The sequence below is a fragment of the Dermochelys coriacea genome, chromosome 1 (assembly GCF_009764565.3).
Source record: "Dermochelys coriacea isolate rDerCor1 chromosome 1, rDerCor1.pri.v4, whole genome shotgun sequence".
NCBI classification, from domain to species: domain Eukaryota; kingdom Metazoa; phylum Chordata; order Testudines; family Dermochelyidae; genus Dermochelys; species Dermochelys coriacea.
In genome coordinates this window covers 108,577,982-108,603,290 of record NC_050068.2, presented here as the reverse complement: position 1 = coordinate 108,603,290, position 25,309 = coordinate 108,577,982, and the positions used below count along the sequence as shown (strand labels likewise).

The window sequence follows — 25,309 nt, the reverse complement described above, 5'->3', positions numbered from 1 at the left end:
CAGAGAGAAAGAATAACCACGGATGCATTTCCTTCAGGTTATTTTTACAGTCTGTGTTTCTTTCTTAGCAACTGGTCCTGATAGTTCCTTCATTTGCTCACTCTCTTACTCTTTCATTCTCCTTTGGTTTCCTTTCTCCAGCTCCCTTGAATGGTTTGTACATGCTTCTTCTTAACCTTCATCCTGCTCTTTTTTAATTCCTCCTCTGTGACTAGGCCATGCCACTCCAGGCCAATGGGGGCTGCGGGAAGCAGCGGCCAGCACATCCCTCGGCCCGCGCCACTTCCCACAGCCCCCATTGGCCTGGAGCGGTGAACCGTAGCCAGTGGGAGCTGCGATCGGCCGAACCTGTGGACATGGGAGGTAAACAAACCGGCCCGGCCTGCCAGGGGTCTTGCCCTGGCGGGCCACATGCCAAAGGTTGCCGATTTCTGCCTTAGATAAACTGTTGTGCAATCCTTGCCATATAAGCTATTCTAAGCGGAGCAGGGACATTAGATGACAAGCCACATGGCCCATTACCATATCTCTTCAGATTCAAAGAAATTGCCAGTCTGTCAGAGAATTTATTTAAATTAATGATATATTCAAAGAGTTCAGACATTCATATGGAGCAAAGGAATGCAAGAAATAAAAATCCAGTTATTATACCGCATTTAAAGTGTCAATAAATATCAGTAAACAAGAACTTTTTTGTTGGCACAGGAAAGTGGAAATAATGTTTTGCACTAAGATGATAGGTGGAAGCATTATTTAAAGCTATTAGAAAGGTCTTAGTATCAGTTGGATGTTTGCCTAGCTAAGTTGTGGGAGTTGGCACTGATCGTACTATCCTAATAACAGAGAACAGTAATAGTGTAGGTGTAAAAATACAAAATAAGGGACCAATCCTGCAGATGCTATCAGGATTCACTACTATTAAAGTAAATAGGATTACTAATGGTAGTAAAGAGGAGTAGCAAACAGGGGAGTTTTGCAAGGGAGTTCTCCAGATGAAAGAGGAGCAGCTACATGATCCTTGGGGTGAGTGTGTTGTCTGTTTGTTTGTTGTGTGTTTGCTGCTGGACTGTAGTATATAATGTAGTCTGTTTGCGAGGGGCTTGTATGTGCTGAGCATAGTGGCCTGCTAGGCAAGGCTGAGAGCTTCTTAACAAGGCCTTGATCCCTAATCCCTTTAGGATCCATTAACTATTAACCAGGGGTAGGGCTATTCAGGGAGAACAAGGGTTTAAAAAGCCAGCTCCTAAGTGACCAGAGGAGCTAGTGAACAGGAACAGGAAATGGAGTGTTTTGCGAGGAAGTTTAGCGAGGGAGCCAGCTACATTCTCTAAATGTCTGGGAACGGTGAACCGTGGCCACTGGGAGCTGTGAGTGGCCGTACCTGCGAACGCTCAGGTAAACAAAGCATCTCGTGTCCCGCCAGAGGCTTACTCTGAACAAGCCACGAACCAAGTTTGGGAAACCCTGACTTAGGCTAATAAACACCTTTCCCCCCCCCACCTCAATAAAACAAAACAAACTCCAAAATGGTGCAGGAGTAAAAAAAAACTGCAGGCAGAAGTCCTACAGCAATCCAGTTTATTGCACTGAACGCAGCATGTATGATTACGTGCCTTGTGGGCAGGTGGCGTATGTGTGCATTCAGTGCAAGGAGCTGATGGCCTCAGGGACTGAGTATGGGTTCTTGAGTCCAGAATAGCTGAACTGGAGGAGCTAAGGGAGAGAGAAAGGTACGTAGATAAGACTTTCTCGGACAGAGTAGAGCGGTCCCACCCCCCACTCTGACAGCCTCTGTGCTGTTGAGGAGGATGAAAGTCTTGGGTAAGGAGAATCTCAAACTGGAATGGAACAAAACAGTCGCATAGCTGGGACTCTCCTTTCAGATGGATGTCATGGTATTATCCACTCATACTGAGGATCTCTCTCTGCGGGAGGGAATCCGAGTTATTAGGAAGAGAGAGATAAAAGTAATGGGGGATTTGATCATTAGAAATATAGATAGCTGGCTTTGCGATGACTGAGACAACCTCTTGGTGAATTGCTTGCCGGATGCAAAGGTTGCGGTCCTCTCAAGACATCTAGACAGGATTATGTGCAGTGCTGGGGAGGAGCTGGTGGTTTTGTCGTACGTGTACGTACCAATGACAGAGAAAGATAGCAGAGAGGTCCTAGAGGCCAAATATAGGCTGCTTGGTAAGAGATTGAAGTTCAGGACTTCCATGATAGCATTGTCTGAAACGTTTCCAGTTCCCACATAAGGCCAGTTAGACAGGGAGAACTGCAGGGTCACAATGCATGAATGGCGTGAGGAAGAGGATTTTAGGTATATTAGGAACTGGGGAATCATTTGGGAAAGCAGGAGCCTATACAGGAGGGATACGCTCTACATAAACTAAAAGGGAACTAGATTGCTGGCACGTAAAATTAAAAAGGTTGTAGAGCAGTTTTTAAACCAAGAGCTGGGGGAGAGCCGACAGGTACAGAGGAGCACACAGTTCAGACAGAAGCACCCTATAGGGGAGGATATATTAACGGGGATCTCTCTCTCTCTCTCTCTCTCTCTCTTTATCTAGTAAAGAGGAGAGAATAGAAGTTGATAAAGTACAGTTAGGAACTGAACAGAAACAGTCCCATGAAAAGAGTCCCATTCAATTACATCACTTGAAGGCAGACAACTAAAAAGTGATAAATTTTACAAGTGCTTGTATACAGATGCTAGAAGGCTAAATACTAAATGGGTGAACTTGAGTGCCTGGTATTAAATGAGGATATTGATATAATTGGGATCACACAAACTTGGTGGAATAATGACATGTTAATACCAGGTACAAAATATATAGGAATGACAAAGTAGGTTGTCAAGTATCAGGGAGTAGCCGTGTTAGTCTGTAACCACAAAAACAACAAGAGTCCGGTGGCACCTTAAAGACTAACAGATTTATTTGGGCATAAGCTTTTGTGGGTAAAAAACTCACTTCTTCAGATGTAAAGAAAAGCATAGAGTCAAATACAGTAAAAATCATAAATGACTCAAACTGTCCCATAGAATCTCTATGGATAGAAATTCCATGCTGGAATAATAAGAGTATAACACAAGGAATATACTATCAACCACCTGACTAGGATAGTGATGGTGATTGTGAAATGCTCCGGATGATTAGAAAGGCTATAAAACTAGGAAACTTAATAATAATGGGGGATTTCAACTATCCCCATATTGACTGGGTACATGTCACCTCAGGATGGGATGCAGAGATAAAGTTTCCAGACACCATAAATGACTGCTTCTTGAAGTAGCTAGTCATGCAACCACAAGGGGAGAAGCAATTCTTGATTTAATCCAAAATGGAGCACAGGATCTGGTCAAAGAGATGAATATAGTTGAACCGTTTGCTAGGTAATAGCAACCATAATATAAATAAATTTAACATCTCTGGGCTGGAGGGCAAATACCAAAGAAGCCCACCACAGTAGCATTTAACTTCAGAAAAGGGGAACTACACAAAAATGAGGAAACTAGTGAAATGGAAATTAAAAGGAACAGTCACAAGAATGAAATGCCTGCAAACTTTTTAAAAACACCACAATAGAAATTCAAATTAAATGTATATTTTAAATTTTTTAAAAAATAGTAAGAGGACCAAAACAAAATGCCACCAAGTCTAAACAACAGAGAGGCTATTAGAGGCAAAAAGGCATCCTTTAAAAATTGGAAGTCAAATCCTACTGAGGAAAATAGAAACCAGCATAAACTCTGGCAAGACAAGTTTAAAAGTAGAATTAGGCAGGCCAAAAAGGAATAGGAAAAGTAAATAGAAAAAGACCCACAAACTAACAGCAAAAAGTTTTTTAAGTACATCAGAAGTAGGAAGTCTGCCAAACAGTAAGTGGGACCACTGGATGACCAAGGTGCTAAAGGAGCACTCCAGGAAGACAAGGCCATTGCGAAGAAGCTAAATGAATTCTTTGCTTTAGTCTTCACTGCAGAGGATGTGAAGGAGATTCCTACACCTGAGCCCTTCTTTTTAGGTGACAAATCTGAGTAACTGTCCCCGATTGAGATGTCAATAGACTTCATGTTTAGGCTGTTATAGTGGCTGATGAGATTACACTTGATAATTGGTTGGCAAAGTCTACATATAGAATTCACAACCAATTTGGGATTTGTGCCCCGGTTCTTCACAGTCTGCCCTGAGGTTGGTACTCATACTGTTGAGTCATAGAAGGTAGCTTTATAGTAGGGTCAATGACTAGATTTTATTTATTATTTATTTGTATTTTGATAGCGTATCAGTGATCAGAGCCTCATTGTTCTACATACTGTACACACATATAGGGAAAATATGGCCCCTGCCTTGAAAAACAACAACAAAACACCCCAAAAACTTTAAATTCAATTAAGACAGAGACACTCAAAATGATGGGGCAGATCCTCTAGTGGCATAAATTGGTGTAGATTCATTGACACAATTTACACTAGGGCCCGGATCCTGCAAACATGCACCTATTTAACATTATTTCCATGAGGAGATAATGGGTATGTCTACATTGTAGCTTGGAGGGTGCGTCTCAGCTCAGGTAGGCAGATACACACTAGCTCTGCTGGAGCTAAAGTTCTAAAAATAGCAGTGCAGCTTGGGGGTAGAATGGGCAGTGGCTCAGGCTAGCCACTTAAGTAGGTACCGAGGGGATCCAGGTGAGTTTGTACTCAGGCAGTCAGCCCAAGCTGCTGCCGATGCTACCCCTGACTGCACCACTGGTTTTAATGTGTCTGTTTACCCATGCTAGAAGCACACTTCCAGTTGCACTGTAGATTCACCCTAATGTTTGTAGGATCAGGGCCTTCCTGAGGATCTGGTCCAATCAGTATAATAATAGTAATAATAATTCATAAATATAAATACACTTCCACTTATATAGTCATTTCCATTGGTGGAAATCAATGCTTTTTAAAAACATGTATGAATCCGTTTTCACAAATTGACTGTGAAATTGGGAAATATTATTATCCCCATTTTATATACATAGAGAAACTAAGGGACAATGAGATTATGGCCAGAATTTTCAAAAGGTTCTGTAGCTTGCCCAAAGTCCTTTAGGAATTCTGAGGGAGAGCTAGGAAGTGAACCCAGATCTTCTGATTTGTAGTCATATGCTTAAGCCACAAGGCCATCCTTCCCCAAATAAGGAGAGCATAAACTCTGCCCATTTCAAAGATCACAAATTAGTCTTATAAATTTTTCTGGCCAAACTATCATAATCGGGCACACTGCATCTTTTTTAATTGCTAGGAAGTGGTTCAGCACATTCCACTCCATGCATCTGATGAAGTGCATTCTAGCCCACGAAAGCTTATGCCCAAATAAATTTGTTAGTCTCTAAGGTGCCACAAAGACTCCTCATTGTTTTTGCTGATATAGACTAACACTGCTACCACTCTGAAACCTGTCATCAGGAAACTCTGTGTAAGCCTGGAACTGAGCATCAGGAAGTTTTTCCCTCTGGATCCCTGGGCTCCAGGGGAGAGGAGGACAGGTGTCTGGGTAAGGGGGGCCCTGCAGCTGGGCTCGGGGTGGGGAGGGGATGGGATGCAGGTATCTGGGCTGGGGGCCCCCATGGTTAAGCTCTGGGGAGCAGGAGGGTTGGGTGTATTGGCTGAGAGGGCCCACAGGTAGGCTCTTGAGGGGAGGGGTTGTGGGTGTCTGGCCCCTCAGCTGGGCTCTGGGGGGGGCGATGGGGGCAGAGAAACAGGAATTGGTTGTCATAGGGGTTTCTTTAACTCTACTCCTGGGGGAATTTTTGTGTTTGTCTGAATTGTTACAGACATAGTTACTGACAGGTATTTTGAAATAAATTACCAAAATAATTGAAACTGGCATGATTATGTAGTGCTATTTTGACAAATAAAATTTGCACAATTTAGCAGAATTTTAAAATATTTTGCGCAGAATTTTTAATTTTTTGGCGCAGAGTGCCCCCAGGAGTAAGCTATCTCTTTTCATAAAGGGGCTTAATGCTTCTTCCATTTAGCCTGAAAGAAGGATGGTTAGCACACCTATTAGCTTTTACAAGGTCTGCAGATCAAAGGCCTGCTTGTTGGCAGCTATTAATACCCTTCAGCATAACAAAATTTAATCCTTCCCGCTACTAAAGTATTTTATCAGATTTGCCAAATAAACAAACACACTAGCTCAAACATTAGTCATATTTTAAATGATCTCACCCAGGATTTATTTCATTTGTTCAGTTATTAACTTGGTCCCAGCCATCAATTTTGCTATAACATAACATAATCCCTTTTTTGAAGCTGGAATCCTAATATGTGTTTTTGACATTAAGGCAGTTTAAGAGCAAACTGGATATTCACTCACTTTGAATTGGGCCCACTTAAAAGGAGCCAGGTAAAGGCTAAGCCACTGACTTCAATCAAACACTTTATCTTTCACAAACCACTGTCTACCTGATTGATCAAAGGGAGTTTTTCTACTGAGATCAAAGAAAGCCCCTTTGGCTGGTTAAACTACTCTGCCTATGCTAGTAGCCTGATTTGCAATCAAAGAATGCATTTACTGTTAAATAATTTCAGATTACCAGTACAGACATCTTCATAACATTATTACTGAAAACAAAGCAAGGAAAAATGATGAAAAAAGATGTAGACAATCCAAATGTTAATTACTAACATATGTAGTACTAAGGATTTTGACTAGGAATATACTGCTGCCAGATCAAGAAGTGTATTTCTACAGAAGATATACTTAGTGTAAATTCATTGGCCGGGGAATAATGTCAGTTTAGTCTTTATGAGATTTCACAGCCGTTCTGTTTAATAATTTGTATATTTTGAGCAGTGTAACTGAGAGCAGTGTTGTGCCCTTTCTGGTTGTTTTTCACAAGGATTGCCTGCACTGTTGACAGTTGAACTGTGTACTGATATTATATCTCATTTACTAATGAGAATATGTTAAATTGTTAAATCAAATCAGTATCAGGATTAAAACTGCTACTTTGAATAGTCCCTTACAATATGTTCTAACTACTTATGATAAACAATCTGTTTCACGTTCTATTTTGCTGTGATGCTGGGTGTACCTTTCCCAGACCTGAAGAAGAGCTCTGTGTGGCTTGTCTCTCTCACAACAGACGTCGGTCCAATAAAAGATATTACCTCACCCACCTCGTCTCTCTGCTAGCAACATATGTCATACTCAGACAAGATGAACTTAATTAGTAACAATTGTTCTACTTTGAATGTGGGTATTAGAAACCAGGGGTCAGCCTTGGTTTAAATCCACAGAAGTAATTCAGTTTACACCAGTAATGCATTGCACCAGAAAGGCTAAGGGATGAATGAGAGTGAAGACAGAACTACATTCTTCCCCACAAGAATGGTGCCTTCAATACTGGATTGAGGCAGGTTTCAGAGTAGCAGCCATGTTAGTCTGTATTCGCAAAAAAGAAAAGGAATACTTGTGGCACCTTAGAGACTAACAAATTTATTTGAGCATAAGCTTTCGTGAGCTACAGCTCACTTCATCGGAATGCATCTGATGAAGTGAGCTGTAGCTCACGAAAGCTTGTGCTCAAAAAAATTTGTTAGTCTCTAAGGTGCCACAAGTACTCCTTTTCTTTTTTTCTGGATTGAGGCACTTTGATTAGTGAGCATGAGAGAAACATGTGCTGCTGCCTGTGGCATATCTTTTATGGAGAGATTTAAGATTTCAGTCTCCTGGGTTGTTGATTTGTTATCTCTGTTGGGTAGTAATTGCACATATATATACATATGGATATATTCTCTGTCATGAAGTATAACATAAATCTCTCTCTTCTCTTCCTCTTTTTAATCCAGTTTGGCTTTTTTAACCCATTCGTAGTCTTAAATCAAGTTTACTATTTGTCCTGTTTTAAGATTGACTCACCCAGAATCCATCTCTTAAAGTGTGCAAGGGTATGTCTACACAGCAAAGAAAACCCACGGCTGGCCCACGCCAGCCAGCTTGGGCTTATGGGCAGGGCTGTATTAATCTTTTGTGGGCCTGGCGCCAAATATATTTGTGGGCCCTCATGGAGGCAATGTAGCATGGCATGGGGAGGTCAGCCCCCAGAGCGAGGGGCCAGCCAGGGGCAATAGGTCATATCATGGCAGGGGCAGCCCTGCTCCGCCCCGCGTAAGGGCACTATTTACAAACCGGCAGTTGCCAGACGCAGAGTGGCCCACCCGGCCCTTTGCTGCCAGCATGCTCCTTCCCCTCCGGGAGTGGGCCCATGCTGTGCCACACAGCCCCCCCCCCACCCAACATCCCCCCGACTCCCTATGCCCAGCCCCCCACAGATCCCCACACATAAATGCACAGCGCCCTGCACACCACCCCTGCCCACAGCTCCACCTCCCCCCCACCACAGAACCTACACTCCCGAGTGCCCCAACACACACAGATCTTTCCCACCCCTTCACAGCCCACCACTCCTCCACGCCCTGCCTCCCGGCCGCACTCACCAACCCTGCTGGGAGGCGACTGTCTGCTGGGATAAGCCGGCAGCACAGCCAGGGCTGGTTCCAGGGCTGGGAATCGCTCTGGCCCCTCGGGAGTGGCGCAATCAACCAGGCCAGGGCCTGCCCCTGCTGGGCTCCCTCAAGACACACCAGCCAAGCCCCCCGCACTGTCCCTCCTCACACGTGGCTGAGACTGGCCAGGCTTCTGCACCAGTCCCAAGTGGCTCAGCTCCGAGGAGACAGGCAGGGCCCCACAGGTGGTGGGAAGCAGAGACTGCCCAGAGCTGGAGGTGCACTGGGATCCGGCCAGGGGGCAGAGAGAAGTAGGGGGTGGGGCCAGGGGGTGGAGAGGAGCTCTCGGTCGGCCGGCGGGCAGGCCAACAGGAGCAAGAGGTGGGTGGGGGGAACCAGTGGTGTCTCGGGGCGCAGTGCAAGCAGAGCAGGCCAGGGCCCCTTCTGAGCATGGACCCAGCTCCATGGAGCCACTGGCGCCATTGTAAACCTGGCCTTGCTCATGGGGCTCGGGCTGCGGGCCTGTTTCATTGCTGTGTAGACTTCTGGGCTCAGGCTGGAGCCCAGGCTCTGGGACCCTCCCACCTCACAGGGTCCTAGAGCCCGAGCCCCAGCCTGAGCCTGAGCCCAGAAGTCTACACTGCAATGAAATAGCCCTGCAGCCTGAGTCTGAGTCAGCTAGCAAGGGCCAGCCGCAGGTGTCTAGTTGCTGTGTAGACTTACCCAGCTAGACTTAGAGCTCTAGCTCCCTAGTCCCACAGAGCTAGGACTGCCCACCAGGAAAGCTGCTGAAGAGCCTTAGCCGCCTGGACCGTGTGGAGAGGATAGAGGGACCTTCTTTACTCTGTTTTCCCTTTTGGAGCCCAAGGTGTTCAGCCTGGGCCCCTCATACACAGAGTGTCTGGGAACCCAGATCCCCTTCACAGAGATTTATCTTTTGCCTTGCAGGGAACAGTGGGGTGAGCCCGGATTGTCTTGTGGCCTGCAGGATTATTTTTTGTTTTGTTTTGGACTGCTGTTATGATCAGAAGAGAGGGAGCTGTGTTTCTAGGACTTACTGCGGGATGAACACATCCTGGACTCCAAACTGGCACTACAGTGATGTCTACATACAAGGAAGGATGTCTGGGATGAGAGAGGTTCCTAGGGTCAGATTAAAAAATTATGGGGCCCTGTGCACTATAGAAATTGGGGCCCCCACCTTCCATAAACTAGATAGCAAAGTGCTCCTGCTCCAAACATACCCCACCCCACACACAGATCCCTGAATGCCCCTCTCCCCACCCTACACACAGACTCCCAAATACCCTTCGTAACCCACCCATGCATCAGCCCACACAGATCTCTGAATGCCTCTCCCACCCCACCTGTCTCCATACACAGACCTCCAAATGCCCGCCCAACACCCTCTCCCAGCCCTGCTAATTCTGACAGCCCCCGCACATACCAGCAGCCCTGATATACATCCCATGCATCTCAGCCCCACCATCCTCAGCTCCCAACATCCCAACTCCAGTGTCCCCAGAATCCCCTGTTCCCCACACAGCCCCAACAACTCACCCCACTGTCCCTGACATCCTTCATTACCCCCACAACTCACCCCATCTCCCCCAACATCCTCCACTTGCCCCTAACCCAGGGTTGGCCAACCTGTGGCTCCAGAGCCGCATGTGGCTCTTCAGAAGATAATACGGCTCCTGCTAGGAGCCGACTTCGGGGAAAATGGTGGATGCTTAGCACCAACCAGCAGCCCTATCAGAATCTCTGATCTGAACTATGACATTGAATTGCAACTGCACTTGCAACTTCAGCAGTGTGAGCATCACTTTGGATAAGTCGTGCCATGCACAGGATAAACCTTATTATCAGTATTTGTCTGCACTGTGTCTGATGACTGTGTTGCAAAGGAAGAACTCCTCGAAATTGTGTCACTAAAGGACAGAACTTGTGGACGAGATTTAAAGGCAGCACTGACGTTGGTAGTTGCAAAAAACCACTTGCCTTTACTGAAGCTCACTGCCATTGCAATGGACGGGGCTCTGTCCAGGAGGGGATTTGCAAATGGATTAGTAGGACTTTGTAAGTCTGACGAGAGCTTTCCTAAATTTTGGACATTTCACTGTATTATTCATCGGGAGCAACTGGTATCTAAAAATCTCAAATTTCATCATGTCATGAAACCTGTTTTTCATGTTGTGAAATTCATTCTCTCAAATGCACTCAATCACAGACAATTTCAAAATCTAATTGAAGAACTGGATGAAGACGACTCCCCTGCCAATTTGCCATTTCACTGTACAATTTCATGGCTCTCAAAAGGTAAAGTTATTTCTTGGGTTTTTTTGAGCTCCTGGAACCAGTAAAATTGTTTTTGAGGAGAAGCACAGAATACATCCTGAGTTTACAGAACCTGGATGGCTTTGGCATTTCTTGCAGACATGCTGCTGCATTTGGATAAACTAAACACGGACTTACAAGGAAAATTCCAGTTGCTGTCTGATCTAGTGCAAGGTATATTAGCATTCATGAACAAACTGCAGTTGTTTTACAGGCAAATGTTTGACGGAGAGCTGACACACTTTCCCTCAATGTCACAACTTCAAGCCAGATCAAAAGAAGATGCAGCAGAACCCCTAAAATGGAGCACAACTAGGTATGTGAGCATGATTAAAAATCTTAAGGACAGTTTTGAGGAAAGATTCCAAGATTTGCAGCAGAAAAGACCTCAAATCAGATTTCAGATTGACTCTTTTAGTACTGAAGCCAATTGTCTGAAGCCCCTTTAGTTACTGATGAAGCAACATTCCAGATGGAAATAATAGAACTTTTGGAATATGACAGACTGAAATCTGTTCAGAAGACAGAGGGGACCCTTACTTTCTGGAAATCTGTACCAAAGGATAAATACCCCAACATCAAAGGTGCAACCCTAAAATTAATCTCGATGTTTGCCTCGACCTATCTTTGTGAGTCTGTTTTCTCGACACTCAAACATGTGAAATCCAAGCACCGATCCATTTTGATAGACAGCCACTTAAGAGAACTGCTGCATGTGAGCACAACTGATCACAAACCAAACTTCAAGGGAATCGTTGAAAGTAAAGATTGCCAGAAGTCCCACCAATTAAAAGATTAAATTGTTAGTATTGTTAACTATACTTTATAAATGTATAATAAATATACATTATCAACTTATATAACGATTATGTGTGGGCATATTATACACACACACACACACACACACATATAATCATTATATATTACTATGACTCTTTGGCAATGTACATTGGTAAATTCTGGCTCTCTCTCAGGCTCAGGTTGGCCACCCCTGCCCTAACTCCTCACCCTGCAACACTCCCCACTCACCCCATAGCCCACCAATGACTCATCTCCAGCCCTCATTCCCTGCTTTGAGGCCCTTCCTGGCCACTCACCAGCATCCCCTTGGCTCAGTGCTCCTGTCTCAGGCTAGGGCAGCTTCTCCTGATCCTGGCCTCCCAGCTCCGCTCTCTCTGCTCTCACATAGCCCACACTGCCTAGGTTTGGCCCCTCCATCATGGCTGGGCAAAATTTGGGCAAGTGGCACTGTGACACATCACGACTCAGTTTACCCCTCTCTCCCTCCAAGATGAGGGCCCTGTGCAAATGCACAACATGCACATTGGTTAATCCAGCCCTGGAGGTGTTTACCCACACCCCAATGGGGTGCCCTAGAGGTATAACCAGTGGTGAGCTGGAGCCGGTTCACACAAACCGGTTGTTAAATTTTGAAGCTGGTTTAGAACCGGTTGTTAAAGGGGTGGGGAAGCTCAGGCGAGATGGACAGGATGTGGCCCGCAGGACCATCCTGTCTGTCCTGCCTGAGCTCTCGGCTGGGGAGGCTCCCATGTGAATTTTTACTGACCTGGCGGCACTCCGAGCCTTCGGTGGCCCTTCAGCGGCGGGTCTTTCAGTGCCACCAAAGACCCGGAGGGACTGAAGGATGTGTCGCTGAAGTACCGCCGAAGACCCAGAGCAAGTGAAGGAACCGGTTCTTGAGCTTCTGGCAGCTCATCACTGGGTATAACCTATGATATACCTTTATACCAGTGGTCCCCAAACTTTTCAGGGTCACACTCACATCCCCCTTACCCCTGTCTGCTGCCCTACCCCCTCCCCCCCCCCAGCCAGGGCTGGGAGAAGGGTCGCAATTCTGGAGGGGGATGGGGACGGGGTAAGGGGGCCAAGACTGGGGCCACAGCTGGGGGTGGGCAGGGCCGGGAGTGGAGCTCCAGCCAGGGCTGGGGGCCGAGGCTGAGGCTGGGGGCCAGGGCCCTGGGCATGGGGCCAACAGCCAGGGCCCCAGGCACAAGGTCGGCAGATGGGTGGTGCTCCCTTTACACCCCCATGGGGGTTGAGCGGGGCCCCACCTGTAACCCTCCAAACCTTCCACCACACACCCCTAGGGGGGCATGCCCCACAGTTTGGGGACCTCTGCTTTATACCAATATAACTGCATCTACCCTAGAGGGATTGTGCCACTTTAACTATAATGATATAGTTAGAGCAGTACAACTTTCTTGTGTAGCCAAGAATCTAATGGCCAATTAGGTAATTTAGCCACAGGTTTTCTACAGAGTAATTCTGAATAAACAAACTTTCATGAATACATTTCAATGTTCTGTCCTTTTGTATTGCTAAAGGTTCCAGGTAACACCTTTCCCAGAATGACATTATCATGTAAATGAAGTCATCTTCTGGTAAGTCATTTGCCTAATGTGTAGTTCACTTGTGTAAGTGAGGCATTATAGGTATAAAGATCAAGGACAGGATTTTTGAATGAGGTGGGATAATGGGAAGCAGGAGTGTTAAAAGGAAGCTCCCCAGAACTAGCAACGCTGCTGTACTTATTACGCTGAGGTGGATGTGGGCAAAAACAGAGAGGTAGAGTGAGTGAGGACCATTGAGAATACTTCTGGAATCAACAAGTCAGTTTCATCCACCTTACATCTTTTTGTCTAGCATATATTGCATTGGATGCTTCAGCAAATAGCATATGTCGATAGTTTATTACTATTTGTGACTGGCTCATTAGTATGATGACATAGTCTTTTATGTGAAGCCTGAGTGACAAGCAGTTTTTTTTTTAAAATTGCCTCATCATGAAGCTATAGGAGGACAGGGTGTTGCTTTGGTCCCAAAAGTGGCTCCTTAAGGATTAAAAAAGACAATGAAAAACAAATACAAATGTTAGAACTTGCATGCATATTGTGACAAAGTTCCTCCTCTGCCTCGGTGGGTCCTGCGCTTATTGGCGGATTTGCTCACCTCAGAGATTCACGGCAGCCCTCAGTTTGGCCACTCTTGCTAGTGGCTCAAACCTGCTGTCCACTCAGCTAACCTCATCACTGGCCAATATGGGGGAAACGGAGAACAATCCCCGCAGTCTCTGTGTCCCACCTAGTGGGTCAGGGACAGGGCAGATCCCTTTCCAATTTAGACTTTCTCTTCTGGTGTTTCTCACAGACTAGGTCAACTCCTCCTGTGTCCGATCAGGAGTTGGTGGGATGGGGGGCGGAAACCCAGGCCCATCCTCTACACCGGGTTCCAGCCCAGAGCCCTGTGGATAGCAGCTGTCCACAATGTTCCCTGTATCAGCTGCATGACAGCTACAACTCCCTGGGCTACTTCCTCATTGCCTTCCCCCCAGGGCTTTCTTTATCCTCACTGCAGGATCTTCCTCCTGAAGCCTGATCATGCTTATATTCTTCACCCCTCCAGCAGCATGCCTTCTCACTCCCTGCTCCTGGTGCAACCCCCTACTAACTGATGGGAGGTCCTTTTTAAACCAGGTGCTCTGATTAACCTGCCTGCCGTAATTGAATCTAGAAAGTTCTTAATTGGCTCCAGGTGTCTTGATTAGCTTGCCTGTCTTAATTGGTTCTGGCAGGTTCCTGATTGTTCTAGGGCAGCCCCTGCTCTGGTCACTCAGAGAACAGAAAACTGTTCATCCAGTGGCCAATATATTTGCCTTCTACCAGACTCTTGTATCCCACTGGTCTGGGTCTGTCACAATATTTAAAAGGATATTTCTGGTGGAGTAAGGTCCTCACGGCATGTCCAGCCGTGTTCCATCATGTTGAATTTGGTCCATAATGTGACTCTGGTTACAGAGAATTCATGGCGTAACCCTTGGTTATTACGTGTACCGTGTTTCTTAGGAAAAAATAACCTTTTTGATTAGTTTATTCCCTATTTTCTCCTTTTAAGTTTCCTTTGCCTGCTTTACAGGATTCTTTTTACTGAAGGATTTGGAGGCCAATGAATCTGCTCCGATGCTACCCTAGTCCAACGGTTTATTCCAGTGACTGGTTGCTGACATATCCCGGGAAGCCGCATCATCACACAGTTCTAGCAGAAGGTGTTTGAGAGGCTCTGTGCCCTAGTTTTGATGGACCCCCATTCCCCAATTCTGCAAATGCACACTGGCTAATCATTTAATTTAAAGGAAGCAAAAATACATTGAAGGATGATTTTTCTTAGCTCAGCTTTTTAAATGTAAACGAGAAGGTTCTGCATTGGCATGTGGAAAGAAATGAAAGTTAAGGACATAAATTCAAATCAAGTGGCCATTGTTTGAGAAATTCAGAGGTGGTTGGCTTATTATGAAGTGTTAATTCAGTCTGTGTAAACAGCTTCTGGCAGTATAAGCAAAACTTGTATTATTAAGTTCATCTAAGGTAACTTTATTATAGAAGGAAGTAAAAATCCAGGATGAGTGGGAAAAATGGCCCTTTAACATAAAAATCTGCCCCAGAGAATGGGAGTGGTGAGAAAAGGAACCGCTGACTCCATTCAGAAATCTTACCCGTTCTCAATAGTTTATTTTGAGGGGCTAATCCAGGGACAGTTTAAAGAATTGTCAGCCCAGAGCAGGGGCCTTGCTATGCATGAGATCAAGATTAGCCAGAGTATGGGTCTCAAAGCAGCTATATTTCTTCCCATCCCCAGCAACCTCTTTCATTCTTGGAGCCAGAATTTTTCCCTATATATTTTGACAAAGTATTTGGAATAGGGTGGGTCATATTGAGGATATGTATGGGAAGACCCAAGATTATTTGGGGGCCTCATAGACCCGAAGCAGGTTTGGTTATAGTAAAGACGTGGGAACCAACACCTCACAAAGGAAGAGGAGTAGGTGACCTGGCACTTTTCTCAAATATTGCAGATTACCTTTTGAGAAAACTTTATCATTAGTGGCCAATTGACCCCAGAACAACACTTTCTAGCTGCGTGGTTCAAAGAGGTTTATATGTGGGCTACAACGAAGCCACAGAAGCTGTTCCCTTTCAAAAAATTCTCTTCTGCACCAGTCTGTTGTGAAAGACTGCAGGAACCTTAGGAAAGTTAAATTTAGGACCTAAAAGTAATAGTGACTTCTTATGATTCTTTCCATTTATGTCAGTATTGCTCTACCTCAGTGGTTCTCAACCAGAGTTACATGTATCTCTGGGAGTATTTTGTAGAATCATAGAATATCAGAGTTGGAAGGGACCTCAGGAGGTCATCTAGTCCAACCCCCTGCTCAAAGCAGGACCAATCCCCATCCCATCAAGGATTGAGCTCACAGCCCTGCATTTAGCAGGCCAATGCTCAAACCACTGAGCTATCTCAGTCCCAGAAGCTCTTTCTTGGTTTCGACCAGGAAGAGTACAATGGGGTGGAGGGACACAACTCAGAAAAATCAGGGGAGAACACAGCAGCGCAGTCAGGTAAGATGGATGCAGCTATCTTTGTTATTATAGTATTGTCAAATTGTCCTGCAGTGGCTCAAGAACATGAGTATCAACCTCAGGCAAACCATGGAGGAAAAGGGTACAAACCCCAGATTGGTCATGAGTTCTATACTTAGATTTCACCAACAAATTATCAAGTGTAAACTCCTCAGCCTTAACATGGAGTCACAAACAGTCCTCTTGAGTGCTCTAATCTGTCTTGCCGCCCAGGTATGTCTCCCTTTGTGGCTGATGGCCCCTTACACTAAGAAAAAAAGCAATAATCAGGTTACTCCCTGTCCCAGTGGACCAGTCACTTACCCCAGGTCAGTTGCACTTTAGATATCACACCAGACACAATGCCTATAGGCAATCATATAATAAACTATCTAAAGATTTATTAAATAGGAAAAGGAAACAAGAGAGTTATTTGCAAGGTTAAAGCAGGTAAACATATATACACAAAAGAGTTTCAATCTTAAGCGAGTTTCAATCTTAAGTTTCAAAAAGTAATAGAAGCTTCTATTATAACCCATAGACCCTTTAGGGCTAATCCAGGCTAACTACTGGAGATCTCTTGCTTATGCCCCCCAACCCTCCTGAGTCCAAGTAGCATAAAGATACAGTTCCTCCTTATAAGGGGTTTTTGATCCCTTTCCCCTCTTCTGCTTTGAGCTGCAAACTCAGCCAATGAAAGGAATTCACTTGCAAAACTCATCTTCATGGTGGTCAGGGGAGTGTAAACAACATGTCCTCTTTAATGTTCCATTCTAGTCCATCTGTTGTTGATTGGCCTTCCTGGTTGGGCAGGATGTAATGCCTTCTGTTGGAGACCAGCATTTCACATTAGTTAATGTCTCTCTCCTGTCTGGTGATTCATGCAGTTACAAAGACTTACAATTCAAATTTTCAAATGTTACCTACAATATGGAATACAGATGTTATCAGTGAGATTAATACATGCAGCAACTCACAATCATTGAAGTCTAAACACTAAACACATTCTTATCATTCTAATACCTATTTTAACAATATTAACACAAAGGTGAGTCAGACTGATTCCAGCTATGTATTTGTTAATATTCAATTGAGGCATGGGGACCTTGGCATTGAGGCATTAGCTGGCATCTGGTCTGCCAGCATTACAATTATTATGAAGGATATTACGAAATATTGGTCAGGTTTTAGCCTATTCCTAGCTGTTGCTTCATTTATGGACAGATGCTGTGCCATTATACTTGTGTACCATCCCATCTCCTCCTCCCTCTTGCTACCACGGTGCTTCAAATGGCAGACAAGTGGGGGAGGGGGGAGCAGCAGCTTACAGGGGCTGAACGCAGTAGCTTTTTTTAATGGAAAAACATTAATGCAAAGGTTGAATGTTTGTGGCCTTATCTCAGATAAAATGTAATTTGTCGTTGTAACACAATCCTTAAAGGCACTTCTATCCAATACCCCTGCTTGCGAAGTCGCCCTCTCACTAGTGCAGAATCTGGCTTATTGCTGATCTTACTTGGTCCACTCCTGGAGAAAGTAATAAAATAGAATTATTCACCTAATAAAAATTCCAGACAGTCTGTGAGATTCATTGGTAAGGGAAGCCTCCATCTGCCACTGCTTTAACTTGCAATCCTTGTCCAGGCACTTATCAGTTCATCTGTCACAAGACACAGAAAGATTTCCACTGCATACGCAGAAGATCTCCCTGAGGTCTAGAATAATGGGTCCTTCTTTCAGCCTCGTATCTGAAGCAGCATGACATCTTGTAAGGTGGCAGCAGTCTGAAAAGGGTTTAGTATAATCACCATTTCTGCTCTGTCTCCCAGGACCTGCACCCCCCCCCCGCTTTTCTCAAAAAGAAATTTTTGGGAGAGTTAGAAGGTAAATTAACTCATCGTTAAGGCTACGAATTTGTCACGGAGGTCGCAGAAATCACGGAATCCATGACTTCCAGAGACCTCCGTGACTTCAGCCCACGGTGGCTGGGAGCAGCAGGGTCCCCCCCTCCCCCGCCTGCGGCAGCCAGGAGCTACAGGGTACCCCCAGAGCGCCAAGACACTGTGGGCAGTGGGGATACCCCACAGTGCCTGGCTGCCACAGGTCGCAGGGCCCCTGAGAGCTCCGAGCTGCTGTGGGTGGCACAGGGACCCCACAGCTCAATGCTGCTGCGATCAGCAGGGGGCTCCGAGCGGAGGAGCTCCCAGGTGTTGCGAGCAGTGGAGACCCACCCGGAGCTCCGAGCAATCACAGGCAGCGAGGAGGGGGATGGGGCCCACAGTTCCGAGCCCCCATGGGTGGTAGGGGCTCCCAGAGGTCTGAGCCAGGGCCACCACAGCTGCGCAGCCGCTGCAGGCAGTGTAGGGACTCCAGAGCTCCCCATTTTGTCACAGATATTTTTAGTAAGTCAGGGACAGGTCAAGGGCTTCTGTGAATTTTTCTTTATTGCCCGTGACCTATCCATGACTTTTACTAAAAAACTCTATGATGAAATCTTAGTCTTACTCATCATCTCTTTCCCTGGGAAAATTTGGTGGCCAAGAGACTCAGCAAAGAGAAAGACATTCTCTGGAGATAGATGCTGATATATTTTATTTGTGGCTGTGCACAATGAGGGATTCAAGGGCACTCACAAACTTTTCTCTATCTCTCTGTCAGGACTAAGTACAACAGTATCAGACTCACTGAGGGAAGGAAGGGCACCTCAGAGATCATTTAGTGTCAGTGAAAGCCTTCAGAATTTGAGGTCAAATCAACAGAGGATCAGAGATGCATGGAGGTGCATAAGGAAGAGCACAAGAAGTCTGAGGAGAAGTGAAGGAAGGAGGACAAGGAGATGGAGGAGAAGCTGCAAGCTAGTATCTCACGCATGATCATAAGATGAAGGAGTGAGACATGGCATTTCAGACGACATTATTTGGGGTCATGAGCCATGAGGGCAAATCCATAGTGTACATAAGCATCATGACTCTACTTCAATGTTGCCATGTACTACAACCTATGAACCCAATGCCTGAAGGAACCAATCAATGAGCCATGGACCATCATCAGATCTGTGCACTCTACACTTGTTCCAATTCAGGGGAAAGAGAACAGATAAACTAATGTTTAGTTTTCTTATTAGTGACAAGTTTTTGTTATGTCTTATGTTTGCATGTTTGAACCACATTAGGGCAGCGAGTTTGCTCACATTTTTAGCATGAATCAATTTCAATAAAGGTAAAGAGAAAGGAATCTTTATTTCTTTAATGCATGCAGAAGCATTACATATGATTTCAAAGCAGCAACATCAATCAGCCACAGTATATTCCCCATGCAGTTCAAGAATATCAGTGCACAAGGCATTCCTTATGGCCTTTTCTGTAACTGAGCAAGTGCCAGCAAGGGGTATATTTGGTGGCTGCCTGGAAGCAGATTCCAGATCATCATTGATGGCGATAAAATCCATTGCAAAGTATTTGCCCTTATCCTCCCATATAACATGAAGCATACAACATGCCCCGATCACATGTATGATGTTAAACACACTAAAGTCCAGACAAATCAGTAAGCAGCACCATCTTGCTTTCAGTTGGCCAAAAGCACATTCCAACATCAACTTGTACCTGCTCAATGTGTTGTTAAACTACTCCTTTTCCAGTTAGTGCAAATCAGTATAAGCAGAGTCTGAATGAGCTGTCCCCTGACATCTAGAGATGAGCTGTGGAAGAGGTGTTCAGGAGATGATCTCACTTGCATCACCCCCACCCTGCCTAGGTGCTCAGCATGATGGGATTGCTTGGCCAAATGGTCACTTTTGGCTGGTGTGGGATCCCCAGTCTCCTTGTTATTGGGGCAGGAGCAATAAAGGGTTGTTAACCTTGTGGCGTGAATCAAGGGCAGCAGAACTGTACTTGGCATTTCCCAATTGAGGGACTCACCCTCAACTAGACATTACTTGCTCAGCAGGGGACATGGGTTCCAAAGCCTAATGAGTTGAGAAAGGAAGGGAACAGGCACTTGTGGCTGGTGGTGTGGGCTATGCCTAAGGGTGCCAAGCACTGTTTGATCCTTTCTGTCCCCAGTGTGTAATAACAGCTAATTTAGATTCAATTGAGAGTCTTGTTACATACTGCAGAGCTGAAATCACTGATACCTAGGTTTAAGTATTAGACCTGCTTTGGGACAGTGTCTATGGTGCAAGAGACTGTCCAGTATGCTCCAGCAGTGATGCTCCCTAGCTAACAACTGAACTCACTCAGAGCTGTGTTAAGTGGTGAGCCCTGAAGTCTTCTTGGCAAGCAGCCAGCAGAGTGGCTGGTTAAAAGGCATGGTGAGTGGCCAGCAGGGTGGCTGGTGGAGAGTGCCAGAGCAGAGCCCCACAGAGGGGCAGTGAGTGACTGCCCGAGCAGCGGAGCAAGTAAGGTGCCTCCTTACCCCCCCTGCCCCCAGGGTTGGAGGTGAACTCTGCAGATGCATCTCTGAACTTTGGGTCTGCACTGTCCAAGGTGGGGTGCAGAGAAGGGACGGGCACCTCTGAACTTTGGGTCTGCACTCTCCAAGGTGGGGTGCAGAGAAGGGATGGGCATGTTAAAAGGACTTTTGGGTGGCTGGACTTAAGAACCCAAGGGGAAAAGGACACTGCCCAATTTACTTGGCGGTGGGTCTTTTGCTCATGGTTTATGTTTATGGACCCTGTTTGCAGTGTTTTCCCAAATTAATGTTGAGTTTCTTCCCTCCTTTTATTAAAAGTTTTTTGCTACACTCAGACTCTGTGCTTGCAAGAGGGGAAGTATTGTCTCTTTGAGGCACCCAGAAGGGTTACATCAGAATAAGCCTTCATCAATCAGGGCAGCAGAGGGTAGGCTGGGTTGCTTAAAATCACAGTGGACACAGATACTCCACTGATCACTGTGTTGTTTGGGGGAAACAACATACTAACTTGCCCATATTGAAACAAGCCAGATCTGAATACCCTGGTATCTTTCTCCCTGCCACTGCATCTGATGTAGGTGAATGGATATTCTACAGTGATCCACAAAGCCCCACATAATGATGGAATAGAATCTTTCCTGTTAATGTATTTGCATGCATAGGATGGGTATATGCATGCGATCAATCATACCTGCACTGTGCAGGAACCCCATCCATTCCAAACCTCACAGGACCTTAGATTGTAAATTCCTTCAAGCACAGACCTGTTTTTTTTACATTGGTGTGTAAAGTGCCATGCACACTGATAGGACTGTATAATAATATCCCTTCGTATATTGTAATTTTGTTTGGACTTTTTGAACTGACATGCCCATATTATCTTTACCTGCAAATCTTTTACAAAAAGGACCGTGTATTGGGCACACAACATACAGGAGAAGGAATAGGTAAATAAGGGAATTGGGAATATATTCGAAGAACATTGGCAAGGCACCTTTCATATTTTTTCTATTGTTTATAATAATCCATGGAAATTTAATGAAGTTGTTTACTTATGTGTTTTTCCCCTTCTATCAGTTGTGTGCAATTCTGCTAAGTTCTCCTGTGTCTTTGGCTACTGGAACTGCTTCTTGTCATTGTGAACATGTGCATTAAAACACTTATTTTGAGAAAAACGAAACATATAGATCATTACATGGACTTAGCAAACAGCCATCCGAAATAAAGATTGGTCAGGCTTCAGGTTTCTCAATCTTAACAGTGTCCATTTAATGTCAACTGAACATTTTACACTAATGAGGAGACAGTTGTACATGGACATAGAGTTACTGTAGCTTTGACTTACTGCGCACTTGACTTCCTTGAAAATGTTCCAGTTTTTGTGTCTGTGAACTGATGCGATGTCTTTATACAGTATACATCCTTGGCTAATTCCTTCGCTGCACATTATTGGACATGGACCATCATCATCTTGTTGACAAAAATAGTGAACTTGAAGAATATCATTTTGCTTAAAGTAAAGAGGAGAATCACACTTTCCTGTTCCTTCTGTCCCCACCTCAAAAAGGAATGATATGTAGCTGTAGACTGGGCCAAAGAGAGCCCTAGAAACATGGACGGTGGGTGAACCACAGGCTTGGGGAGGCCAGTTCAACCCACCCCTTCCGCCTGAGGCCCCACCCCTTCCATCCCCCCAAGCCCAGAGCCCCCCCAGACCCAGGTCACCTGCGTGTCTGGCGGGTCATGCATGGGATCCTCACCAGCCACAGTGCGCTGGGAGTGCAGGTGGCATGCGGCCTGCCCCCTCCCCAGCCCCAGAACACTGGGCGAATGGTGCATGGCCCTTCCTCCCCCACAGCCCTCAAGGGCTGGGCAGTGCAGCCCTAGTACCGCACCCTCCCCCCCACCCCACCCCCAGCATTGGGCAGCCCCAGCCACCCAAGTCCCAGCGGCCTTAGCCATTGTCGGCTTCCCTTCCAGGAAGAGGAGCAGCCTGCCTGGGCTGGGGCCAACTAACAGCAGGAGGAGCCTCAGGGTGGAGTGTGGGCAGGGCAACGTGGGGCTGTCTGGGGAGGCATAGCCTTCCCCAGCCTATTATACACACCGCCCATGCTTAGAAATGTTCATCTTTTTGCCTGTAGCACTAACTAGATGAGAATAAAGCAATTCAACAAGTGTCAAAAACATAGGCATGCCACTGTGAGTTTTCTAACTTAATACAAATATTTGCTTTCAAGCAAATTATACAAGTATGTCATGCTATGCTGGGGTCACAGAGAGAATAATTCAGTTTATCTACTTTTCTCACATGATTTTCTAGAAAAAAATCCTTGAAATCAAGGGGGCAAAGGAGGTAGTTGGAACTTTATAATAATTACCCTACTGAAAATTGTATGTAGCTAATTGTAGCCCTCTGTCCTGACCCACTAGCCTTCTTAGGCCCTACCCATGCAAAGACTTATGCATGTGGTTAATTTTAAGCATGCAAGTAGTTCCATGGAATTCATGGGACTAGTCAATGCATAAGCCTTTGCAAAATCAAGGCCTTCATTGTAAGCTCTTCAAGATAGGGATCAAATCTTTCTAAGTGTTTGTATACTGCCTGGCACAAACGGACCCTGCTTTTGGTTGGGAGCTATTTACTAGATCAAAGATTACTGTAGGATATGCTTTCATATACTGTCATACTGCATAGCTCTGGCATTACATTACATCCTGACCTCTAGTGTCTCTGCTATTCCATGTAGCTGTCTATGCCACAAGCTAGGGATGGATTCCTCTGCTCATGTGCTCATACAGTACACTGCCTTGTTAAGTTAATCAGCAAGCTGAGATCGCAGCAGCTGCTGCTAGGAAGCTCCCTCCATCCTGAGCCCTGTCGTGTGTCACTCTGCTCTACGGAGATGGAGTAAGCAGGGTGCAGGAGTAGGGGGGAGGGGGACACCTGACATTAGCCCCCCTCTCCTCCTCTCCTCCCCCACAGCAAGCAGGAGGCTTCAAGGCAGAAGGCAGGAACAGCACATGGCAGCGGCGGGAGGGACAGTTGAACTGCCTGCAATTGATAGCCTGCTGGGTGGCTGCTGCACAGGGAATTTAGGGGAGCGGGAAGCGAATGGGGGGCTGCCAGCCCACCCTGGTACCAAGCCCCCACCCGCTAGCTGCAACGGGCTGCTCTTCCTGCAAGCAGTGGACAAAGCAGGCGGCTGCCAAACGACATTATAAGGGAGCATTGCACAACTTTAAACGAGCATGTTCCCTAATTGATCAGCAACATAACAACGAAACAATGTTAACCGGGACAACTTTAAGTGAGGAGTTACTGTACTTGCGGTAGCTTTATGAAAGTTAGTAAGAGTATAAATAGTAGCATAGCCACAGTAGCATGGGCAGTGGCAGCAGCGGCTGCGCCAAACACAAACCCATTTGAAAACAGTGGATATGTACTTGGCATGGCTCAGCCATGCCCACACTGCTGCTACTCAGGCTACACTACTATTCATATTTGTGCTAGCTCTCATTGAGCTACTGCAAGTATGTGTAAATAAGTGGGAGGAAGCTCACTGAGCTTGTGTGGCATAGCCTTAGTCTCTTTCCAATTTGAGAACAAGAATTGTGCCAAACTAGGTGTGGGTTTGTGATATATACAAATGTCAAATAGGGATGCATATGGAATTACCAAACTTATTTTCTACTTGTGGTCAAATTCAGATTGGAAGCTAGGCTTCTAGTGGTATGTATATGTTCTCCCCTTCCCCTCTGTGGTTTCTTTGCGTCTATCTTTGTCACAGAGGCTGAAGGGAGAGTATCTACTATACTTTGGGGTTCCTCTTTACAGATAACAAAGGTGAGACATTGTTAGAAAAAGCATCAAAACAAGTGATGGAACCACTCGAGATACTAAGTGACCGTAAGCACCAGGCCTAGATGGTATTTACCCAAGAGTACTAATGGAAATTAAGAATGGAATGTATGACCTGTTAACGAAAATATTAATCTATCATTACAAATGTATTATACTGTGCTTAGATGCTACAATGATGGGTGCTATAGAAATACCTTAGATAGATATTTTATTTTCTATTTATTAGAGAATAGGAAGGTTGCCAACACTGAACCCATGCTAAAAAAGACCCAAAGAAATATAGGTCAACTATCTTGATCTCATTACAGGGAATAATTGTTAAAAAAGTAATTAAAGACAAAATTACAGAGCACTAAAATAAGTATAATGTGATAAGGACAAATTAGCACATCTTCTGTGAGAGTAAATTGTGACTAACATTTTATAAGTTTTTTCAAGCATTAACAAAAAATAGTGCATAAAGGTGATATCATTTATTGAATAAAGTCTCACACCAGAGCTATAAAATAAGCATGATAACCACAGGGTGAAAGGTAAATTATTGTCATTGATCAAAAACTATTTAGGAGGAAGGAAGCAAAGTATATGAATCAATGGCTAATTCTCATCCTGGATAAGGTTAATATTGGGTTGGCTCAGAGATCAGTACAGTGAAAAATTTCTGTTGTGCTATCACCAAGCAAAGCCAATAAGAGGTAGCAAATTAATGATAAAAAGATGTCAGAAAATATTACAGTTCATTACCAAAAATGTACATATCCTAAAACTTGTTGGAAA

General features: G+C 45.1%; 1 long non-coding RNA gene across 2 annotated transcripts; it reads left to right on the top strand.

The window, feature by feature from the left end:
- Positions 1-9,459: 9,459 nt before the first annotated feature.
- LOC122460268 lies at positions 9,460-19,476 on the top strand. Of its 2 annotated transcripts, none has more exons than XR_006281568.1 (3): positions 9,460-9,645; positions 13,189-13,245; positions 18,916-19,476. It is a non-coding gene; the product is annotated as an uncharacterized LOC122460268 (long non-coding RNA). The 2 variants fall into 2 exon arrangements; XR_006281644.1 differs by having other exon boundaries at positions 9,460-9,654.
- Positions 19,477-25,309: the final 5,833 nt, after the last annotated feature.